Source organism: Panicum virgatum, chromosome 2N (assembly GCF_016808335.1).
Source record: "Panicum virgatum strain AP13 chromosome 2N, P.virgatum_v5, whole genome shotgun sequence".
Taxonomy (NCBI): Eukaryota; Viridiplantae; Streptophyta; class Magnoliopsida; order Poales; family Poaceae; genus Panicum; species Panicum virgatum.
The window spans coordinates 46,541,398-46,561,134 of NC_053146.1; positions in this window are offsets into that span (position 1 = coordinate 46,541,398).

Sequence of the window (19,737 nt, forward strand, 5' to 3'; positions counted from 1 at the left end):
TATGGCTTTGTATTCCGACTTTCTTTATATTAATCATTCAGAGTTTGTTCTTGGTTATCTTGCTATGTTCATAGCTTGCTTAGCCTTGATCAATGCTTTATCAAGTTATATTAGTTGAATGCTTAGACCAGATGATCTGGGTAAGGATATCGGTTCGTTGTGCTTTCGGGCTTGCCTTAGCATCTTACCTGTCCATCCGAAGGGTGGGGGACCTGGGGGTGCTAGGGTAGTGACCTCATATGCGGGCATGGTGCCCGGGTATGCGGGATCCTTTGAATATGACGGTGCTCCACGGTGTGACTGGGGTAGACTGCAGGTGATGACAGCCCCGTCGGTCCGCCGAGAAGCTGCTTCTCGGTTAGCGTACTCCCGACGTTCGGGTACGGTGTAGGAGTTCATGCAAAGATGAAACGGGACTGGATGTTCTCTAGTGCGGGTCATTCTCCCCGATGTCCCTAATTTCCCGGCACCTGCAGCTCTAAGCAACACAGCTAACGTAACCTATCCACTAACATGATTAGTATAACATGAATCTTTGCCTATGCTCCCACTAACCTTAGGATTGCTTGTTATTTCTTTATTCATGAGAGTTGGCTGTTCTGTGTGTGTCACATTACCCCTGATTATCTTTATCATATATCACTTACCCCTGTATAGTCAGTGGTCTTCATCTTTCTCATACGTGTCATGGTTATGTAACTAAGTAAATACACTTTACACAACCTAGCCATCCCTTGGGAAAATATAAATAACGATACCCTCAATACTTTCGGGTAAAATGCTACAACGGTATATCCGTGCGCTTGCGGATCCTTCTGTAAATGTTAAGACATACCACACGGCATTTTCGAGGCGCCGTTGCTAGGAACTAACCACTCCTAGTGATGACGCTAAGAAATGCCAACAAGCCCGCGCCGCCGCCTAGGTTTGTTTTTTACATTTTAGCTAATGTATTATTTAGTAGTCTTATAAATAATTTCTATATATATATATATGTTAGCTAATGTATTTATATAGTTATTTATTACTCTAAGAAATAATTTCTATATATATATGTTTATAAATGTATCCTAGAATTTTAAGAAATAATTCCTAGAGTTATTTATTTGTCTTAGAAATAATTCCTAGAGTTATTTGTTTGTCTTAGAAATAATTCCTAGAGTTATTTGTTTGTCTTAGAAATAATTCCTAGAGTTATTTATTTGTCTTAGAAATAATTTCTATATATGTTGATATATATATCTTAGAATTTCTAGAAATAATTTCTGTGGTTATTTATTAGTGTATGAAATAATTTCTATATATGTTGATCCTAGAATTTTTAGAAATAATTCTTATAGTTATTTATTTGTACTCAGTTTTAGAATAATAGTGATATTAGCTCATTAGACATGTTTTTGAAACAAACATAGATATAAATTAGTGATAAATGCCTGTGATTTTAGTTATTTGTAGACATGTCAAATGATTTTATGTCAATGCCTGTGAAGAAATCAATTTGTACCCAGTTTTCACGCTAGGTAACATATGTTGACCTTGAGTTTATGTCATATAGTTGAACTTGTTATGGTTGCCATCGAACCGTGAGACACATATATGCCCAAGCAACAACTCAGTTGTGATGTTAAGATGATTGGGCTGGGTGTGTCTCACGGTTTCATGACTGCCATGAGCACCTTTTTGTCACTATCTGTGTTGTTTCTGTACTTCAAACTCAAGGTCATATGAAATGCAAAATATCTTAGGCAAAATAAATGTTTGTGATTTTATTTCTTTGTAGACGTGTCAAATGATTTTATGTCAATGCCTGTGAAGATATCAATTTGGCACGGAATTCATTGTATGATATCAATTTTCTGTACTTTTGAGTTACATAATACTACGTCTGCTTTTTATGTTCTGGTCAAGTCTTTTTAGTTTATACGGAGTACTAACTAATTGATGTCAATTGTATAGTACAATAGTGAGCCACTGATGCGTGATACTGTTAGATGATGCAAAATTGTGGTAAGGTGCTTTTTTGAGACGTCCGGAGTAAACAATTAGAAATATGCTTCGTTTTCATTTTACAATAGCAGCTACATACACGGGAATACACACTTCTCATTCCCAGATGTATCAACAATAACAATGCCTCTGAAAAAATCATTTGCAGGGGTGGCTCACGAGGTGGGCCGCCCCTGAAAATAGGTTTCCAGGGGCGGGTGGTGCCATGGCCCGCCCCTGGAAATTGATTTTCAGGGGCAGGCCCTGTATCCGCCTCTGTAAAGCTTGATTTCTAGCTGCGGCAGACAGGGACGGGTCGCACGCCCGTCTCTGAAAATGCCATTCTACCCGCCCTATAAACGTTTTTTGCGGTAGTGTGCAACGTTTTAAATGATTGGTAGTTGCAGCCGCGCCGTTTGCTTGGATTATATGATCGGCGGCATTATGATTAAGATGCAAAAGAATGCGCGCGCGCACATACGTACGCCCCCTCCGTGTGCACGTTCGTTCAACAGTTGACCTAGTACTGATGGATAACCGCCTAGGTACGCGTAGGCCACTGTTATACATGCCGCCTGATACGTTCAATCAGATCCACGTTCTCGGCTCCGTATAGCTACAGAAGAAGCGCTGTCGTCTCGTCTGCGTCCGTGTGTACATGCATGCATGTAGACCTGTTGCTTAATTTGCTTATACTTTCGCACTCTATGTGTGTGGCTGCTGCGTTACCATGGTTACATTTTGGTCACCCGGAACGTATGTTACCGATGGATCGGCGGGTTTGACTCGTCACAATTTTCAAGGACGGTGGGTACAACAATGCCAACAGTACACTATACTCCTTAGCAGAGAACCGGTCTTTGATCTACTTAAAAAATAGCGGATTGAGCTGAATCCGTTAGTACTAGGTCCAACTCATCAATCCGGTATTTTGTGATGGGTGGAAGGCTCGGGAGATATTACCAAGTGGTAACACCACCAAGTACTTGTGTAAATATAGATTTTACTAGCGGCCGGTACTGTTACCATCTGGTACTAAAGAGTCCTTACGGGTAATTTCAAAATAAAACATGTCTCTTCCAATGTGATATGATGTGTAGGTGAGATGATAAGCCCAATATGTGCGAGGTAAGAGGAGTTTGAATCCTACACGTCGATCGATCGCGTACCAAAGCATGCAACAAGTACCGATTAATCATAACTTTTAGTCTCGGTTGCTTAGTGCCGGTTGCAAAATTGGTACTAACATGTCTTATGACTGGGTTGTAATCAGCCTTTTCTAAGTAGTGTTGTACCTATAGGACATGCACTACAACATTGGATTTTTCATAAGGAAAGTGTTGACACCAAAATTTGGTAAGATTCTTAGTGTCAAGGAAAGAAATCAATCAGCCAATGGAAGTTTATCCAAAAGAGACCGAGTTAGAGAAGGAATCGTAAAGACCACAGTATGGCAAAGTCGGTTGTTTTTTTCTTTCTTTTATCTTTAGGAAAGTTTTTGTCGTATCCAATAAGGACTAGTATCCACTCATGGATATAAATATGTACACCTGGGGTCATTCTGCGTATCGAAACCCTCTTTTTCGAGGTTTTTATCACCGACGGAACTTTGCACCTGAAATGGGGCTGAGTTGCTTCAATCTTTGGCGAAGGGGTAAGCCCCAAGTTCTGCCGGCCTTGGCAATTGTATCAGCTATATTGATGTCATTTAAGGCTACATTGCTTCGATCCCTTGGACTGCTCCGGTTCGGTTGATATATTTGCCTACCAGTTATCGATTCCTGTCATATCTGTAGCCTTCCATCGTTTATCCTCTTGCTAGATCTGATAGAAGCATAGTTATCTTGGTCTTGTTTAGCTCTATCGGCTTATATCTATTTAATTGCTATTAACGAAAGATTGATTTCATTACTAAAGTATCGGATTAGTTCTCATTAGCTGATAGTTTTTTGTCTTGGCCTTATTTAAGCTCTTTACTGCATTTATATCGTGTCGCAGCTCGATTCATCAACTTGTAGCCTGAATTTATCGCCCTACTGCTAATGTTGTCTCGGTTATGTCCGATCCGATTGGTGGTGATGGTAGATTAATTGTTATCGCCTTGGTGGTTTTTTTGTGATAAGATATATGTTCAGTAATCGCTCCACCCCCATTAGACTACTAGGCGATGGCTTTAGGCCGAAACTAGCCAATAAGTTATCTTTACATCGGATTCTTAGCCGATATATGCTTACAAGCCTAGGTATAATATTCTTTATCAGTATCGGCCGATTGGTTCGTATTGTTATTTATCTGTAAGAATCTACATCAGAAATATAGCTGTTTGTTTAAAAATTAAAATTCTATCGTCATCAGCTGATATCGCTATCGGCCTTTTGACCGATCGGTTCTTTGATCATCAGTTTATCTATCTTGTAAGTCTCAGGATCAATCTGATAGCACGCCAGGAACCTCAATATCTATGACCTGCACTGGAGCCTTTTGACCGATCGGTTCTTTGATCATCAGTTTATCTATCTTGTAAGTCGCAGGATCAATCTGATAGCACGCCAGGAACCTCAATATCTATGACCTGCACTGGAGCTAACCGGATCTGCCAGACCAGCGTTGCACGGGTGGAATCATCATCGTAGGAGCGACGTGAGATTATTGTTTCACGAAATAATTGCCTCATGACCTAAATTTAGAACTATGAAACTACTCCACCATTATTCTATTTGTCTGTCTTTCATGAAACTCATAATATCTTTTATATGAATAAACTAAGAAATGGTAGAGTTAGTTGTAAAAGACAACGCATTGTACATATTATGTGTTAAGTACATTGATTATCTGTATGTCGTTCCACAGACCACACATATGTGTCTTCCGTCTGGAACTTCGTCGCAGTGCAGTACTGCTTCCTCCACGAGATTCCTCACTTGATTTCAGTCACCACCACCACGGCACCACCACTGCCGCATGCAACCAGGCAGGGTAAGCCAGTGTACCACCCCCACATGCCCCAAGCCCCCAACGTACCCTGCCGTCTGTCGATACACCGCTGCACTGCAGCACGTGCACGCCAGTTATTGGCACACTAGCTGCTAGGGATCTGCCTAAATTTCCTGAAACAATTAATAATACACCAACTTAGCCACGTCACAAGGGTGTCATTGACCTGTAATCTCTGGAAACTAAGAACGTTCAGCCCGATCACATTTAAATTTCTGGCAACGTCTTGCATGCGAGGGACAGGTGTTGCAACACAGCTGGGCCTGCGAGCCACGCACGCAGCATGCATGCATGCACATCCACATGCCTGCCGTATCCGACTCTGTCATACTTGTATATATATAGTATATATATTATATATATACCATATATATTATATATATCCATCGTATATATAAAAACCACCACCGCCACCAGAGCGTGCGTGAACCAAAATCCTCCCGGCCCGGCCTTATCGAGATCGGCCGCTAGCTCTCTCGAATTGATCAATTAGTCTGAGTCTCTGAGATGAGTACGTGCTGATGCTCTCTCTGACCGCTGCTAATTGCATTCGCGTGCCCATGTGTCCGCCGCGCCGCGCCGGCCGCCGGCCGGTCGCCGCGCTCTGCGATCTGCTCCTCCGAGCAAACGGCGATCCCGCCGCCCGAGCGGCCCTTGTTCTCATCTGCACGTGCTGCAGTGGCCGGCGCGCGTGCGTGTGCGCTCCGATCCGTCCTTGCATGCCTGCATCTGCATCGAGCGGCGGCCACCCGGCCCCTACGGCCTACGAGGCGTAGAGGTGGCGAGCCAGATCGGTGGCTGGCTGGACGAAACGGCCTGTGCGGCGGCCGCAGAATATATTGGCGGGATACTGCTGGTCTGAGTCTGACGAAACACTGACCATGAATAACGAAGGCATCAACGTTCACCGCCTTCACCAAGTTCACCGGTATTGATGGCCAAAATGCCTGCGTGAATGAACGAACATAATGTAGAGGTCACATTTTAGTTTATTTTTTCCTGTCGATCAGTTTGTAAAGGGCAGGTCAGCTAGGAGCTAGGCTGCCATACCTAGAGCTCGTAGGTCCGTTTTGTGCGGCTTCCTCAGCGGCTCCGTCGGTGCTGGAGCCGCACGAAACGCAGGGCCGGCCCTGAGGAATTAGGGGCCCGGGACGAAAGTAAAACATTGAGCCCCCTTCAATAGTAGTAATAATATCGATAAATATTCTATATGTATATAAGATTATAAGACATAATCAGTATGTGCATCATCATTTATACTGCTGTCTAATGCTACGGCAAACAAATTGGGGGGCCCGGGACGGCCGGCCCTCCCCCCCCCCCCCCCCCCCCCCCCCCCCCCCCCAAGGGCCGGGGCTGACCAAACGCTCCCACTCGTGAAACACTTCTTGAGTGGTGCGCTGGGAAGTCGGAGCTCTTTTGCTGGGTGCTCAGACAGCTCCGGAGGAGCCAAAGAAAAGTAGCTCACCTGCTCCGGCTCCGGCTCCGCCGTTGCATGGAGCTGCACCAAACGACCCCCTAGTAAACTTTGAGTTCTTTGGAGTAACACAAATTTGGCGAGCACAGGTGCACGGGGAAAAAGGCTGCCGAGCTTCCTTTGGTACGTAATACTAACAATTTGATCCTGAGTAGTACTTGGATCGTACGCAAATTTAACAACGGTTGCGCATCCGGCAGTACGATGCATGCTCTTGGCGTAAATGCACGGACCACTTAATTAACCCCAAAAGCTCCCGAGGCAACACGGAAGATTACGTTATTGGCTCAGCCTCGTAGTAGTCCAACATAGGCGTACGTGATTATGCACCGTCGCGACGTAGTCTGGTCACGGATCATAGCAGTCGGTAGCACACCTTGGAGCGCATGGCACGCCAGGGCGGCGTCGCGCTCGCACGCACGCACGTCCATCTTGCCGGCCGGCCGCCGGACGAGCAAGTTGCACGCTCCAACCAGCCACCACCGGAAAGCCCGGCGAGGCATTAAATGAGAAGGGATGTGGATGCCGCGGCGGCTCAGGCAGGCGGCTGTGCGGGCGTACGGCGGCCGGGCGTGAATTGAAGGCGCCGGCCGGCCGGCCCGCCCAGCCGCCGCGCGCGGCCACTTATTAATGGGATTGATCGCGCAGCGTCCGCCGTGGATCGCGCTGCGGCTGGGGTATGGAGCGCGCTGGTGGTGCGGCGTCGAGATCCGCCGTGCACGAGCCCGGTCACCGGTGGCGGCGGCGCCATGCGTGCATGCAGCAAGCAGCAGGCAGGTCCGATCCGACACCCTGACGTTTGGCCGTTGATTTCGGGGAGATACCGACACGAACGTCCTCTGCACCAAGATTCCGAGAAGAGTACTCTGCCATACGCCGGGTAGATGCAACTAACATGCGGCTGGCGCCTGCTAGCTGTATATAACGAGAATGGTAATCTTTCAAATAAAAAAATGAGTACCGTACGTACCCACCGGCCGGCGATGTGGTTACTCCTTATTACCCGGAATTCCCGGCGGTTAAACTCTTGTTTGGCCTGCTGGCCTCTCTCTTTCAATTCTTGCATGCCTTAGCTACCTTCAATGCATAGTACGAATGTAGTAGACAGGAAAGAAATTAAAAGAACATACTCCTATAGTTGCAGATTGAAGCGGACTAGTGACCACATTGCTTCTCAGGTTACGCCCCTGCTTGCAAGGCGTAGGAGCTTTCTCGATTCTCCCTTCAGCTCTCGCTCCCCCTTCGCTGATGAGCCCTTTCATCCCCATCGCCATGGCCGACATGTGCCATCTACCCTTCCCTATGACCAATATAATGCTGTCTGAGCGAACCCTTATTACTAATTGCTGCCTCTTGAATTCCTTCCCAACTCTTAGTTCTGATGAACAAACAATAAGGGAAAAAAGACTAGGCGAGTAAAATAACCAAAGCACACTTCTAGTGTCAAGTCGATCACTAAAAGAATTTTCATCATTCCCAAAAGTTATTTTTACAAGTGCCTAACATCTTACTACCTATTAATATGTTTGCATTCCCATCGGTTTCGGTAAATTACCAACAACATAGTACTCCACAAATTAAATCATTACCTACGATTTTGTAGTAAGTTAACGAAATATATTAGGAAGCGAATACTACTTTCAAAAACCATAGGAAAAACCGAAGTAATCATTATAGGGGGGGTTAATCATTTTGTAGTTTCTAGAGCTCCAATTTTATATGTTTATGCGGAGAAAGATATGCAAACTGTAGTTGGCGCTGTCTCTGCTAGCCACTTAAACTTTCTCTAAGCATTAAAAATTGTAACCTTTTTGCATGGCTGATGCTTTTCTGTCTATACTTTTCCACACAGCTGTGATTAGACAACAATAACTGCTCCATGCTTAGAAGTAGAAATCTAAAGCACTAACGACATGAAAGCATGTCCTTGTCGTTTCCTTCAGCAGTATGCCGCGCGCTGCATTGCTGCCTTCTAATTAATCTAAGTCGCGACGAACCATTTTATACTTATCGATCAAACTATTCCCATGTCCTGCATTTGCTTGGGCATCGGTTTCCTCAGGGTGCCACATCCTAATTCCCCAATAGAGTGTTTTTCTCGATCTGAAGTTATCATCATTACTCTATGATTTTAATTTTCATATTAGATATTACAAAAAATGTGTCGAGGATTATTCAGAAAATATAATATACTAGTATAAAAAATGAGATCATCAACCATAGGTTTGAGCAGATTACCCCAACTCTCTGGATGCTGTGAAGAACAAGTTCGTGCTTTAGTTTTACATGCTTATGCATGGAGCAAAGAAAAGAAGAGCTAGTTTCCAGACATTACTAGTTAATTAGCTAGACTCTATTTAGTAGTCTGTTTTTTTTTTCTTTCTTTGCCCTTCTTAAGAGAATAATCTTTTTATTTTAGTATATTATAATCAGTACAGGCTTGCCCCTTGTGTTCTTTCATAAAATGTCGCTTAGTTAGGTTCTTCTTTTACTCACAAAATACATCAAATTCAAGAAACTTTATGTAGTTTTTTATGTTTTATAGGGGCACAATCTTTTAACATACTCCTCCCTTTTAACTAATTAGCTTATCATAAACATAATATTTTTCAAATGGGGATATTATGAACCTATAGGTTTATTTCTTCTTATCTCAAACAATTTTCAAAATTCCCTAGTGATTTTTTTAAAAGAAAACTACATGAAGTCAATGACATAGGAAGTGTAACTTAAAAAATCAAGGTGATCGAAGGTATCCTCCTATGATTGCCACGTTCATGCCTGTTGTTTTGTAGAGAATCAAATATCCTACTACGTGACAAAGGGCTACATAATTTTGATTTGACGAGGACACTCTTCTTCAACTACTCTCTTCCAACACTAGGGTACTATTGTTTAGATATATAGCAAATGTTATGTCCGTTAAAAACAATATCATTGGAGGTTGGGAGTTGAAGAATCTAAAACAAAGGACCCCCTAGCTAGATGCCTTTGTCAAATCACCTAGTCTGATGAAGGAAACATAAATTTACATTAGAGGCAAATAGTGCAGCTCCTGTTGCTGTTGCTTAGTTTTTGGTCATTCCTGTGATTGGACTCTGTAGCATTACTTTAACAAACAATAATTACCTATTATTTTGTTTTTTTGTCATGATGTCACTTATCAACTTTTCACAACATATAAGTTAATGTACTCTAAGAGGCCTAGGGATGCAAGTGAGTCCTCAATGCATTCTACACTAATACCACTGTGGTGTAGCACACACTATATATAGAGCTTATTTTGCGAGAATAGCTTCTCTCTATTTTGGGTTTTGGGCTCAGCCGTTTTGTTTTGTTAAAAAGATCTTCTTTTTTATGCATGAAATAAGCACCATCTCATTCTTATTTGTTAAAGAATCTTTCACCACAAATAGCCATATATTTTCCACCATCAGAACTATTCTATAAGTCATGCAAATGGACACAATATCATTCTAATTTCATTAAAAACAATGTTTAATTTCCATTGGTAATGGACATAATCACATATCACTAGTACAAATTCGGCCTTTTATCCTGGTTCCAACCCCCTTGAGTCCCGGTTTTGGAACCGGAACTACGAGTCTGGGACCAAAGATCCTGATCTAGTCCGGGTTCCCACACCCGGGACTTAAGGGCTGTGCAACATAAAAAAGATTTAATCCGGGACCAAAAGACCTAGATCTAGTCTGGGTTCCCACACCTGGGACTAAATGGCTATGCGGACTAAAGGGCTGTGCAACATAAAAAAAAAATTAATCCGGGACCAAAAGACCTAGATCTAATCTGGGTTCCCACACCTGGGACTAAAGGGAGCAAAAAATTAAACCGCACCTAGCAGTACTCGAACCCGTACCCTCTTGCCTCGCGCATAGCTTCCTTACCACCCCACCTACACAACACATATGACACTACATGTGCTGCTTTTATTTTAAAATAACATGTGGCATCCCTTTTAGTCCTGGTTGGGAGCCTCCATCCAGGACTAAAATATTTGGTTCTTTAGTCCCGAATTGTAACACCAACCGGTACAAAAAATGGACCTTTAGTCCCAGTTGGAGGCTCTAACTGGGATTCACTACTAGAAAACACACCAAAGGTCCTGGGCAAAGGTACCAGCTGCTTTTACAACCGGTACTGATGATCAGTACCGGTTGCAAAAGCAGCTGGTACCTTTGGGCAGCGGCGATCAAAGGTATGGGGTTTGGTACCGGGTTAAAGCATTACCCGGTACCAAAACCCCAGTATAGGCACCGGTTAGTGCCACCAACCGGTACCAAAAGAACAAGGAGGAATAGGTACCGGTTGGTGGCACCAACCGGTGCCTAAAGGGCGGACAATGGCACCGGATTTTGCCATGACCCAGTGCCGCCACGTGCCCACAACAAAAGCATCGGTTGGTAACTTCAACCGGTGCCTATGCCTATTGTTTGGCACCGGTTGTTGAGCACCAACCGGTGCCTTTGAGCCACGCCTATAAATACCCCAACCCCTCCCCCCTCCAAGCTGCCATGAACTCACTGTTCATGGCAGCTGAGTGAGGGGAGGGGAGGCGAATTTTTGTTTTTTTCAAAAAAGGTTAGTTATTTTTCTCCATAACTTAGCAATTGGTTTTTAGAAGCAGTTATCACTTAATTTAGTTTATACATGTGATAATTATTTTTAGTTGTAGCATTTTATTGTAGTTATATGCGTTATCAATTTATTTGATATGTGAATACTATCAAATTATTGTATTTATATGTTTTATCAATTTATTTGATAAGTGAATAGTATCTATTTATTATAGTTATATGCATTATCAATTATATATTTGAATTCAAATTTTGTATGGAAATATTATCAATTACATATGCAAGGGTGCTTTATTTAGTTCCCTTCAAAATTCCAAAACTTTACAAGATTCCACATTCGAGATGCATGCTGCGCCAATTCGAGACCCGCAGCTCAGCTAGGCCAGAAGGCCACATGCGTCGTTTCTTGTACAAAATTATAAAGTTCCATATAGAAAACAAAGTTTTTACACGGTCATGCAGTCAGAAGGCCATATGCATCGTTATAATTTTGTAGTTTAGTTTTGTTAATAGTCTATTCAATATTAGTTATAAATTGGTAGTATGAATGAACTATTTGTACACTACAATGATGTATATAAATGTATTGTGGACCCAGATGAGTCGGCAATGGATGTACATGGCCGACCGGCGTTCAAAGGAGTTCATTGATGGCGTGCATGAATTCATAGAAGCGGCCAAGAAATACAAGTATGGCGGTTTCGTTCGTTGTCCATGCAAATTCTGTAAGAATGAGAAGGATTACTCATCATCAAGAACCATCCACAGTCACTTGTTCAATAGTGGTTTCATGCTGACCTACTATATTTGGACCAAGCATGTCGAAAGAGGAATTATGCTGGATAATAATGTAGAAGAAGAGGACAGGATTTCTGACTTTGCAGCCAATTATAATGCCTTTTTCAATGACACTGCAATGGGTGAGCCTGAAGAAGATACTGAAGGAAATGTTGTAGAAGATGATCTTGGTCAGATGCTGCGCGAAACTGAGGAAGGTTGTGAAACAGAAAATGAATCAAGAGATCTGAAGCGTATGTTGGAGGACTACAGAACATTGTTGTACCCTGATTGCAAACAAGACCAAAAGAAGTTGGGTACGACATTGGAATTGTTGCAATGGAAGGCATCAAATGGTTTGTCTGACAAGGAATTCGAGGAGTTGCTGAAACTTATAAAAAACTTACTCCCTGAGGGTAACACCTTGCCGGCGACAACATACGAGGCAAAAAAAAATTGTTTGTCCTTTAGGATTAGAGGAACAGAAGATACATGCTTGTCCTAATGACTGCATCCTATATCGAGGTGAGTATGAAAATTTGGATTCATGCCCTGTATGCAATGCATGCCGGTATAAGATCCCTCGAGATGATCCAGGTGATGTTGAGGGGATGCATGTCAAGAAGAGGGTGCCTGCCAAGGTGATGTGGTATTTCCCTCAAATACCACGTCTGAAACGTTTGTTCATGAACAAAACGAATGCGAAATTGATGCGATGGCACAAAGAAGAACGTAAGCAAGACAATATGTTGAGACACCCCGCTGATGGGTCACAGTGGAGAAAAGTGGACAGAACATTCCCAATATTTGCAAATGATGCGAGGAATATAAGGTTTGGCTTAAGTACGGATGGCATGAATCCTTTCGATGAGCAGAGCAGTGGCCATAGTAACTGGCCTGTGACACTCTGTATATACAACCTTCCTCCCTAGTTGTGTATGAAGCAAAAATTCATTATGATGCCGGTGCTTATCCCCGGCCCGAAGCAACCCGGTAACGATATAGATGTGTATCTGAAACCATTGATTGAGGATCTTCTATTGTTGTGGAAAGAGGAGGGTGTTCGTATGTGGGATGCGCACACAGAGGATCATTTTAACCTTCGTGCATTGCTTTTCGTAACCACCAACGATTGGCCAGCACTAAGTAACCTCTCCGGACAATCCAATAAGGGTTATAGGGTATGCACCCATTGTTTAGAAGAAACCGACAGCATGTACCTCAAGCACTATAGGAAGATCGTGTATATGGGTCATCGTCGATTTCTTCCGATCAAGCACCCATTAAGGAGGAGGCATGCTCACTACGATGGAAAGGCAGATCATCGTACCAAGCCTAGGCACCGTTGTGGGAAAATGGTGTTTGAAATGGTCAAAGATATAAAAGTAGTATTTGGAAAAGGACCCAGCAGCAGATCAGTGCATAGTGATGACGGATGTGCACCTATGTGGAAGAAGAAGAGTATTTTTTGGGAGTTACCTTATTGGGAAGTCTTAGACGTCCGCCACGCAATTGATGTGATGCACCTAACAAAAAAATCTTTGTGTGAACCTTCTAGGCTTCCTTGGTGTCTACGGTAAGCCAAAGGATACATTGGAAGTGCGGCAAGATCTTCGACGTATGAAACAACGGGCCGCCCTACATCCAGAAAAAAAAGGATAAAGGACGTCATTATCTAGGTCCTGCTTGCTACACTCTTAGTAAGAAAGAGAAGCAAAGTATGTTCGACTGTTTGAACAGTATCAAGGTCCCATTAGGCTACTCTTCGAATATAAAGAGGCTACTGAACTTGAAAGAGAAGAAATTCGCACACGTAAAGTCCCATGACTGTCACGTGTTGATGACGCAATTGATTCCAGTTGCACTTAGAGGTATTCTACTAGCTAATGTTCGAGCAACAATTATAAAGCTATGTGCCTTTTTAAACATAATTTCTCAGAAGGCAATCGATCCATCGAGTTTAAGCATGCTACAAGAGGATGTTGTCCAAAATTTAGTCAGTCTTGAAATGATATTTCCTCCATCATTCTTCAATATTATGATGCATCTTATAGTTCACCTGGTCAAAGAGATTGGTATTCTCGGTCCTGTTTTCCTTCATAATATGTTCCCTTTTGAACGATACTTTACAGTCCTAAAGAAATACGTTCATAATCGAGCTCGTCCAGAAGGAAGCATTGCGAAGGGTTACGTCACAGAGGAGGTCATTGAGTTTTGTGTTGACTATGTGGAAGAACTCTGCCCAATTGGGATTCCAGTATCACGTCATGAGGGGCGGCTGATTGGAAAGGGCACACTTGGAAGAAAATCAGTAAATGCCACAGATCATGCCACGTTGAGCAAAGCACATCTCACAGTTCTGCAACAATCAGCCTTGGTGGCTCCATACATAGAAGAGCACATACAAATTGTGCGAAGCATATACCCTTTGAAGTCTGAGACATGGATTACAGAACATTATAACGATACATTCGCCACCTGGTTGCAGAAGGAAGTCATGGCCAACGATCAAATTCATGAGTAGCTAGCTTGGCTGGCCAGGGGTCCGGCAAATTCAATCCTGATGTACCAAGGATATGAAATTAATGGTTACACATTTTATACAAGAGCCCAAGATAACAAGAGCACCAATCAAAATAGTGGTGTCCGTATAGATGCCACCGACTCTAGTGGCCAAACGAACTCATATTTTGGTTACATTGAAGAGATCTCGGAACTCGACTATGGGCCGTTGAAGATACCTCTATTTCGTTGTCAATGGGTTAAAATCACAGGAAAAGGTGTCGATATCGACAAGTACGGAATGACAATGGTAGACCTCAAAGAGCTTGGCTATCGAGACGAACCATTCGTCCTAGCTAAAGATGTCACTCAAGTTTTCTATGTGCAGGACATGTCTAGCAAACCGAGAAAGGACAAGTCCAGAAATAAATCAAGTTTTGTAGGTGCCGGAGATGAGCCAAAGCGCCATATTCTTCTGGCAGGAAAAAGGAAAATTGTGGGAGTCGACGATGTCACAGATGAAGAAGAATACAATAAGGTTAAAGATATGACTCCGTTCGCAGTGGAGGTTGACACAAGTATTCTTTTAGCCGAAGAGGAGGCTCCGTACGCACGTCATGATCAAAATGAAGGGACGATTGTAAAGCGAACCATCGTTAATATTCCCTTAGTTGAATGATTATGTTTTGTAATATTTTCTGTGAATATTATCAGATTTCTTATGTAATGAATTTATTTATTGGGCAATTAAATGATTTATTAATTCAATTATTTGATTTATTATGCAATTAAAATGATTAGTTATGCATCTATATGATTTATCATGTAGTAATTAGAATTATTGTGCATTTAAATGATTTATTATGCAATTATTTTATTTATTATGCAATTAAAATAATTAGTTATGCACCTAAATGATTTATTATGTAGTAATTAAAATTATTGTGCATGTAATTGATTTATTATGCAATTATTTGATTTATTATGATTTATTATGCAATTAAAATAATTAGTTTTGCACCCAAATGATTTATTATTTGGTAATTAAAATTACTGAGCATTTAAATGATTTATTATGCAATTATTTGATTTATTATGCAATTAAAATAATTAGTTATGCACCTAAATGATTTATTATGTAGTAATTAAAATTATTGTGCATTTAAATGATTTATTATGCAATTATTTGACTTATTAAGATTTACTGTTCAATTAATCGATTTTGTAAATAACCTATTGGCACCGGTTGAAGGTTTCAACCGGTACCAAATTCGAACCCGGGCCTCTGCGATTAGAAAACTTAGCGTTACCACTGCGTTACACGGTGCTTTCGGTAGGTTTGGCGGCAAAAGCTTTAAAGTACAAATATTTCAGCAGCCTTAGGCACCGGTTTTTGGTTACTAACCGGTGCCTTAGGCACTTTTCAACTCCCGCCCGTTGTAGCCCTAAGGTACCGGGTGGAATTATCACACGGTGCCTTTGGGTTACCTAAGGCACCGGGTGGGTTACAAACCGGTGCTTAAGGCCTTTGGTGTATATAAGGTCGTGCTATGTTTTCTTCTCTTCTTCCTCACTTCTTCCTTCCACGCACCGCGCCGATCGTCCTCCGCCGCCTCGCCTTCACCTCTCCGGCTTCCTCGACGACCCCTCGACGCCGAACCCCGGTGCGCCGCCGCCATTCCCCTTGGCGCCTCCTCTGCACGCGTCCTCGACGCCGGCCACCCCTGCGCGCCTCCTCGACGCCGGCCGCCTCGACGTCGCCGCCCCCTCGCCGTGTCGACGCCGCCGTCCCTTGGACAGCCGCCATTCCCCTTGGCGCCTCCTATGCGCGCCTCCTCGACGTCGGCCACCCCTGCGCGCCTCCTCGGCGCCGCCCGCCTCGACGCCGCCGCCCCTTCGGCCGCCGCCGCCCCCTCGCCGTGTCGACGCCGCCTCGCCGCCGCCGTCCCTTGGACCACTACCGCCCCTCCTCGCCGTAAGTGCAGGCCGGCCACCCCACGGCCTTCCAGCCCCTGCCAACCACCGCATCAGTTCCGCCTTGACCCCAGGGAGTTTCCCAAGCCGGCCACTCTCCAGTTTCGGGCCTGCATCGCCGGAATTTCCACCGGAGTCCGATTCAGGTAAACCCTGTCCGCCGCCGCAATTCCTCGCCGCCAGCGCATCTCCGGCCCGCCTGACCCCCTCTCTGGCTTCACAGCACGCTCGCACGTAGACCCGCGGGACCAGGACGACCAGAGCTGCATGCCTGCGACCGCGCCACGAGCTCCGATCCGCCGCCTTCGTTCGAGCTCGCCGTCGACCCCTCTGCACCGCGCCACCTTTCGTGTTGAGCCCTCGGTGAGCCTCGCCTCCCTCTCCTCTTCCTGTTAGGCTAGCTTCCGTAGCCGGTAGCAAGCCCCAGGGGCCGGAACACCCACACCGGCGTGCCGCCGCCGCGCGCAGCGCCGCTCCGCCGTGGCGGAGGTCGCTGCTACGCCGTAGACCCATGTGTAGGCTTCATCTAGGTTCGCCCTGTAGCGCACATGCTTCCTGCACCGTTTGCGCCCAGAGCTGCGCACGGAATCGCACCAGCGTGCGACTCCGGCGAGCCTCGCCGCCACAGAGCCGCCCCCGGCGCTGCGCACCCCGCTCCACTCACCCTATCCCCGAACCAAGGCCCTTGGTGGTTTACCCATGCCACGCTGAAGCTTCCTGACCCAAGCCCAAGTTGAATCAAGCCCCGGACGGCCGAGTTCGGCCTACTCCGGCGAGTCCCCGCCGCGGGAACGCGTCACCGGCGACCTTCCGCCGCCGCTCGCGCGCCCAACCTCACCTGTCCGTCCGATCCAGCATAAGCGACCCAGATTAGAAGATACCCCTTCGGCCTAGCTGTTTTGCTAAAGAGCCCCTGGACTTTTCAGGAATTAACCCGCAGTCCACGCCAGTTCAAAAGTAATTCCAGATCAGCCCTATTTTTAGTGTTTAGGCCCCTGAGCTTTCCAGTTTTCGAACCCGCCGTCCAGCCCCTGTCTTTTTGCACGTTAGACCCTAGATCTAATCCTTAATTATGTTTTAGTCCCTAGTTTTTGCGCAGAAGCCCCTGGAACCTTAGTTTTCTCGCAGTTTAGCCCCTGGACCTTGTTTTAGCCCTAGATTTCGCGTTCTAGCTCCGTTTTAGGTTTTCTTTTTGTCCCCGCGATCGTTGTAACACATAGAATAGTTCTAGCTCAGATTTTTTTTGTTGTTTTATGTATTGTTGTACTGTTTCTTAGCTTTTGACTTTGTTTGCATGTCTGTGTATGTGCTGGATCTTGTTTTGGCGTTGCGATCGTGAGTAGTCGTTGAGAAGTTGGAGGAGTACCAGGAGCCAGCTTCCGCACACAAACTCTCTCTCTCTCTTTCTCTATCCCACTAACACACAAACACACAGACACACACACCCACACACACACTGACTCACACACATACTCACTAACTCTCTCTCTCTCTCTCTCTTTCTCTGTCCCTCTAACATACACACACACACTCTGTCTCTCAAACACGCATATTTGTTCAAAGAATTGAATTCTCCTACTTCATTTAAGGTTGGACACATACTCTAACACATTTTTACGGTTTTAGTTAAGGATGGACCCCTTCGGTGATGACGAGGTCGCCAAGCAATACATGTTGGACGCAATAAACGAAGATACGAGGGCCAACACCACCCAGCCAATCGCTGAAGAAGATGCTCGGACAGCTGATTAGTTCCTGAATATGTCTGGAGATGCCGATGAAGAAGATGATAACTTTGCGCTGCCGCCCAATCAACAGCACCATGTTCCAGTACGAATCTTAAAACTATATGCATGGTGACTTCGGTAGATTAGTTTTGCGATTAACATATCTTTTCTGTAATTTAGTCGACCTCCACATCGACTTCGTTGAGCCAATCAAAAGGGAGACGCCGGCCAACCAAGAAAATGGAGGGAAGACAGGTCGTCACAGAAGTGGATGCAGAGGGCTGTCCAAGTGCTCCAGAGGCTGCTAGCACAAAATTTATCAACCAATGTGGGGTTATTGTTCGGGCAAGAATTCTGATCACCATAAGACTATGGAAAACGAGCAAACCCGAAGAACAGCAACACGCCGTGCCTGCACATCAGAAGAAAATGCTATGGGCAGAACTCAAGGATATGTTCACTCTTCCTGAAGGAGTTGACCAAGAACATGTGAAGAAATGTGCCTTGAAAAAGATGGCCCTTGCCTTTGCAACTTTCAAGAAGAAGTTGTACATCAATTACATCAAGAAGGATAAGGAGCCAAACTGGGACGATCTTCCTCAGGTTAAACCATACTGGGAGGAGTTCAAACAATACAAACTATCAGAGGAAGCCCAAGAAAAATCTGAACAGGCCAAGGTGAATGCAGCAAATAAGAAGTACAGCCACCACCTTGGGGCTGCCGGGTACAAGAAGTCAGTTAAAAAAAGGCAGAAGATGGAGCAGGACTTTATGGATAGAGGCATTAGGCCGACGACTTGGGATTGGCCGGATAGATCCAAGTGGTGGTTATTTGCTAATGGCGTGACACTAAACCAGTTGGATGGAAGTTTGGTCGTGCCCGAGCATATGCAAGAAGTGTCCCGCGATCTAGTCGCTGCAATAGATGAGACCCAACAAGGAACATTCCAACCTCAAAGGGAGAATGATGAGCTGACAAGGGCATTAAAGAATCCAGAACACCCTGGACGAGCCCGCGGCATCGGCGTGGTCCCATGGAAAGTTGTTTCGGCTGGAGATTCCTCTTACAAGACTCACCGAAAGAGCAAAGCCGAACAGGAAGAGAAATTTCGTGCCATACAAGAAGAGATGAACCGGAAGTATGCGTCCTTGGAATCTCAGACGGACGCCAGGGTCAGTGAGGCAGTGCATCTAGCTCTGAGCCAAAGGGCCACTGCTGGGTCGCACCCGGATGTTGTGATAAGCCCGGCCTCTTAGCAACGCAGCAGCTGTGCATCCACGGCGGCGCCCGACGTACAATCGGAACAACAACTCAAGATTGAGCCAACGGCGGTAGATGACCAGAGGTATCCAGTGGACGATGTCACTATGCCGATACCGTGCGAGCTTCATGTGCGAGCAAGAAATATATCCATTCATGTCGCATACGGGTCAGCCCTGCCCCTGAATCCTTCTACTACAATTCATGGAAGGCCGATACCCCCTGGCTACACCTCCGTCACAGTCGAGCAGATAGTTGGAAACAATGAGGATCTTGAGCTCGACTTCATTGGAGGGGATGGAGAGAAGAGGAGGGGATGGAGAGAAGACATTGGGAGATGCACTGCACGGGGTCATTCTATGGCGCAAGGCCGACATCAAACTTACTGCAAGCACAACGGCTCCCGTGCAGACAGATCACCCGTCTCTGCGGCCTCCCTTACCG